We start from the raw sequence: 6,016 nt of genomic DNA, 5'->3' as shown, positions 1-6,016 counted from the left end.
AGAATGAAAATTTCATTGTGAACAACAGCCAGTCACCTCACTGCCTCCTGCAGCTCCTTCTGGGTTAAAATAATGGCTTTGGGGTCCAAAAGTTTACTGTCTCTGTGACCTTGGATTTCTAATTTTTCATCTGTAAACTGAAGATAGTAATATCTGCTTTATATACATATTATACATTTACTTAAAACAGCAGCATAATGCCTGGCATATATTAGATATTCAGTAAGTGTGAGCCACTTCCCTGCAGAAATCGGTGAATTTGAAGTCATAAGATGACCACCCCTATTGCTTATGATTACATGAGAAGAAATAATATTCCTAATGTACAGGGGTCTCACGGCAGCACATGCTGGGCGTCTGCAGGGGAGGCTAATAACATGACACACCAAGAAAGGTATCTACCGTTCACAACAGCTACAAAAAAGATAACACATGGGAATATTTATAAGTCTACAAAACTGTGCAAGGTTTATATGAAGAAAGCTTTCAAACATTACTGAGGAACACCAAAGAATACTTGAACGATGGAAAGGTACCATGCTCTTGGTCAGGAAGATCCAGTATCATAGAGATGCCAATTCTGTTGATCACTTCTGCCATCAAACGCAGGAGTTAAGTTGCTGTACAATGAAAAAATGGGGGGCTTAGCGATTAAGTGCACGTGCTCTGCTGCTGGCGGCCCGGGGTTCAGATCCCGGGCGCGCACCCACGCACCGCTTCTCCGGCCATGCTGAGGCTGCGTCCCACATACAGCAACTAGGAGGATGTGCAACTATGACGTACAACTATCCACTGGGGCTTTGGGGGAAAAAAATAAATAAAGAAATATTATAAAAAAAAGAAAAATGGGGGGCCGGCCTGGTGGCGTAGCGGTTAAGTGCGCACACTCTGCTGTGGGGGCCTGAGGTTCGGATCCCGGGCGCGGACCCATGCACCACTTGTCAAGCCATGCTGTGGCGGCATCCCATATAAAGTAGAGGAAGACGGGCACGGATGTTAGCCCAGGGCTGGTCTTCCTCAGCAAAAAGAGGAGTATTGGCAACAGATGTTAGCTCAGGGCTAATCTTCCTCACACACAAAAAAGAAAAAATGGGGGAAAAGTGTGTGTGTGTATAAAACCTCTGGAAAGATGTAATACACTGCTGATAATATGGTTTGTCTCCAGGGAAGAGAACTGAGGAGTGCGTGAAGCACAGGGATAAGAGAAAAACTTTACACTGTATAACCTTCTGTACTTTTTGAATTCTGAATCTTAGGAACAAATTATTTATCCACTATTACGAATACAATTAAAAAAAAAATCCCTGCCCTCTGTGTCCCCTTCCCACATGGGGGAAATAAAACATATGTGTGAGCTAATTCAAAAAGATATATGCACACCTATGTTCATTGCAGCATTACTCACAATAGCCAAGACTTAGAAGCAACCTAAGTGCCCATCGGGGGTGAATGGATAAAGAGCATGTGGTGTATATAAACAACGGAATACTACTTAACCATAAAAAAAAAAAGAAAATCTTGCCATTTGTGACAACATTGATGGTCCTTGAAGGTATTATGCTAAACGAAATGTCAGACAGAGAAAGACAAATACTGTATGACTTCACTTATAAATGTGGAAGATAAACAAGCACATACATATGGAGAACAGATTGGTGGATACCACAGAGGAAGGGGGTGCGGGGGAGGGTGAAAGGGTAAAGGGGCACATATGTATGGTGAGGGATGGAAACTAGACTTTTGGCGGTGAACATGATGCAGTCTATACAGAAGTTGAAATATAATGATGTACACCTAAAATTTATATATTATAAACCAATGTTAGCTCAATAAAAAATAATAATAATTAAACAAAAAATGTTTGAGATACTCAGGACAAGTAGGGGCACCCCTAAGACTGAGCATGCCCTGGTGTTTTTAACTCTCAAACTTGTCCACATTGAGCCCCCAGCAATTCATCAAAACAGTTTTCCCACCCTGGCTGGTTCCCAGGGAGGTTTCTGCTCTTGGGCTCTTACTCCACTAACCTGTGATTGCTCTCTATCTGCCTGGCTGACTCCAACTCTGGGGGCAGCAGTTTGTCCTGTGAACTCAGCTCTCTACTAGATCTAAAAAGAGTTGTTGATTTTTCAGTTCAATTTTTTTCTTGTTGTTAGGAGAGAGTGACAACTTCCAAACACAACACATGCCTGACCAGAAACCAGAAGTCAAGAGCATATATTTTTTTATAATATTTATCTTTTTTCTTTGATGGTTAGTGCTTTTAGTGTCTCACCCAAGAAGTCTTAAATATACTTTTAGCTTTTATGTTAGATCTGTGAAGAAGCAGGGGGTAGGGGATTGAGACTGACTGCAAAGGGGCAAGAGAGAATTTGCTGGCGTGATTTCAATGTTCTGTTGAATTCTGAAATAACGTAAGGGTAGACATTTGTCAAAACTCATAAAATGGTACATTTAAATGTGTGCACCTTATTGTATACAAATTATGCCTCAATAAATTTAATGTAAAAAAAGAAGAAAAAAAATGTCTAGTACTAAATGTAGGCACAAGACAAGAGCCTGTCTGCTACCAATCCGCTATGGACTCCTGGCTCACTCGTGAGGAGAAAGAGGTGCAATAAACAGCACAGCAAGGCCAAAGTCTGTAAGATCCACAACCACAGGGTACACACCTGCTGGGACAGCCTCCCAAGTGGGCATCGATGTATTTTCTCAACTTAAGAGGAGACAGGAGGCACACAGATCTTCACGTTTCCTCCACTCCCATCTACATCTCTTTCTGGAATTTACTCCAGTCCCAATAATAAGATAGGTATCCGTCCCTATCCAAGTTACAAGGCAGTTTTTCCTACACCATTTATGGAACAATCACTCTTTCCCTCATTGATTTGCAATATATCTTTAATATGTGTTCTATTCAGGGCCACCTGGTTCCACATCTAGACTCACCCATTCAACTGGTCCTTGTGTTTCGTGATTTTGCCACTAATGTGAACGGGACTTTTTTCCCTCACATTTTTGATTGGTTATTGCTGGAGTTTTGAAAAGCTTTTAAGTACATCTCACTATCCATCTATGTACAATTAATTTATGCATTTTGGAATAAAATATTAAAGAAAACAGTGCTCTTTTAATACAGTATTTCAGATTAATTCATTTTAAATACCTGCCAGTGTTTTAGCCTGATGCTGACAGCACTGTCCAGAACTGCTGCAGGGTTCAACTGGACTTGATATCATACAACTCATTGCATCAAAAAAAATATGATTTTTGCCAGCATGTGATACTCTACAATTCAGGCATTCTGAGTGTATGTTCTGTGAACTTGTTTGTTTCCCAAGCATATAATTTTCTTCAGTGAAATCTCGGTAGTAAAGTGACAGTCAACATCTCATAGACATTCCCAGATGAAGAACGAGGCAGGATATCATCACTGACAGCATATTATCAGCCCAAATGAAAAGTTAAACAAGATCTATAGAGCTTCTAATTTTAAGGTAGTTAAGAATTCTGCCTTCTTTTCTTCTGGAAAATCATCCAAAACAACACAGAACATAAAAGAAACAAAACTACAAACTCCATTTTAAGAAAAATATAGAGGAACCAGTAGCATCGTTGTTAACAAAAAAGACAGACAATAACAAGTGACAGCAAAGACGTGCAACACTGGTTTTACCAATTTACTCATACGTTGCTGGTGGGAAAATGGTTGGGCTGCTTTGAAGAAGAGTTTGGCACTTCCCCAATATGTTAAAACACAGTCACCATATGAACCAACAATTTCACTCCTAGGTATATATCCAAGAGAACTGAAAACCTATATCCACACAAAAACTTGTACACAAATGTTCATAGCACATTATTCATAACAGCCAAAAGAAGAAACCACCCAAATGTCTATCAAATGATCAATGGATAGGGGTCAGCCCGTTGGCGCAGCGGTTAAGTGCACATGCTCCTCTTTGGCAGCCCAGGGTCCGCAGGTTCGGATCCCAGGCATGCAGCAATGCACCACTTGTCAAGCCATGCTATGGCAGCATCCCATATAAAGCAGAGGAAGATGTGCACGGATGTTAGCCCAGGGCCAATCTTCCTCAGAAAAAAGAGGAGGATTGGCATTGGATGTTAGCTCAGGGGTAATCTTCCTCACCAAAAAAAAAAAAAAAGATGAATGGATAAAATGTGGTCTATCCATACAATGGAATATTATTTAGCCATAAAAAGGAATGAAGTACTGATATATGCTACAACATGAATAGATTTTCAACACATTATGCAAAGTGAAAGAAGCCAGGCCAAAAAGGCCACACATTGTATGATTCCATTTATATGAAATGTCCAGAAAAGTAGATTAGTGGCTGTCAGGGAATGGGGGCAGGAAGGAGTAGGAAGTGATGGCTAATAGGTATGTAATTTATTTTGGGGGTAACAGAAGTATTCTTGAATTATATAGTGGTGATGGTTGCACAACTTTATGACGATACTAAAAACCACTGAATTGTACACTTTAAAGAGGTGAATTTTTGCAGCATTATTCACAATAGCCAAGAGATGAAAACCACCTAAGCAATGAACAGACGAATGTAGAAAATGTGGTGTATATATACACAATGTAATATTATTCTGACTTAAAAACGAAGGAAATGCTGTCATTTGCAACAAAATGGATGAACCTGGAGAGCATTATGCTAAGTGAAATAAGCCAGACAGAGAAGGACAAATACTGCATGGTATCACTTTTATATGGAATCTAGGGAGAGAAGAAAAAGTCAAACTCATAAAAACAGTAAAAATGTGGTTGCCAGGGCCTGAGGGTAGGGGAAATAGGGAGAGGTTGCTAAAAGGGTACAACTTTCAGTTATAAGATGAAGAAAGTATGAGGATCTAATATATAACACGGTGACTACAGTTGATAACACTGTATTACATACAAGAACCTTTCCACGAGAGTAGAACTTAAATGCTCTCCAAAAAAAACACAGAAAGGTAAATACCTGAGGTGATGGATGCGTTAGTTAACTCAGTGGGGGGAATCCTTTTACAGTGTATATCAAATCATCCTGCTGTATGCTTTAAATATCTTACAATGTTATTTGTCAGTTATATCTCAATAAAGATGGAAAAAAAGAGGTGAATTTTACGATACGTCAATTCTCTCTCAACAAGGCTGTTATAAAAAACTGAGACACATGTAACGCCAAATAATAATATATGAAGACACAGATTGTTCAGAGGAACTTTTATTGACTCAGCACAGGAGAAAAAGGCACCACTGCCTTCTGAAAGGGTACTCTTGAAAGCTGGAAAGATTTAGGAGGTGGAGGCCGCAGGTACTCTGGAAGTGGGGAGGAAACCAGGGGATAGAGCGAGAGCGCGTGCTTGAAAAATGTGCCTAGAGAGCAGTTCAAGCCCAAGCAGCCACTCCTAGCTTGCGTGGTCAGGTCATCATCCACCCCTGCATCACCTCCACAGAAAACTGACCTGCAATCTTTTACCAAATAGAACTTGAGAGGCTTTTAACCTGGGTACCCTGGCCCTGGAGAAGGGTGGAAATGAGATGTCAGGCTGAAAACAGATTAAGTGGAAGTCTTCATAAAGGAGATGAAATCCAATGCCCACCCCACCATGCTTCTTTCTCCTGCTTACTCCACATTAGCCAGGCCTACAGCCCCTCGCAGGTTAGATACGTCTCTGGAAAAGCTATAGCTCCTTCTGGAGAAACTGCACTGCTCCAAGAATGACTGCTAGACACTGACATTTAGGGTCCCAAAGGCAAAACCTAAGTGAGAACCCAATCACCCTTCCATGAAGCCCACAAATTGACCTGCTGCTCCCACATACTCAAGCGTCTTAACTGAGATCCTGGACTTGGAGCTGGAGACACTAACCAAATCAGACTTTGGATTGTCTCCCTTGGGGAAAGAATGTACTACATGGGGGAAGAACGAAAGGGTGTAGCAATCAGAAGAGACTGGGGCAGAAGCGATCTATGCACTCACAATGAGGGAAAACTATT

This window comes from Diceros bicornis, chromosome 28 (genome assembly GCF_020826845.1).
Source record: "Diceros bicornis minor isolate mBicDic1 chromosome 28, mDicBic1.mat.cur, whole genome shotgun sequence".
In the NCBI taxonomy this organism is placed as follows: domain Eukaryota; kingdom Metazoa; phylum Chordata; class Mammalia; order Perissodactyla; family Rhinocerotidae; genus Diceros; species Diceros bicornis.
Note: the sequence above shows the minus strand (reverse complement) of the source record.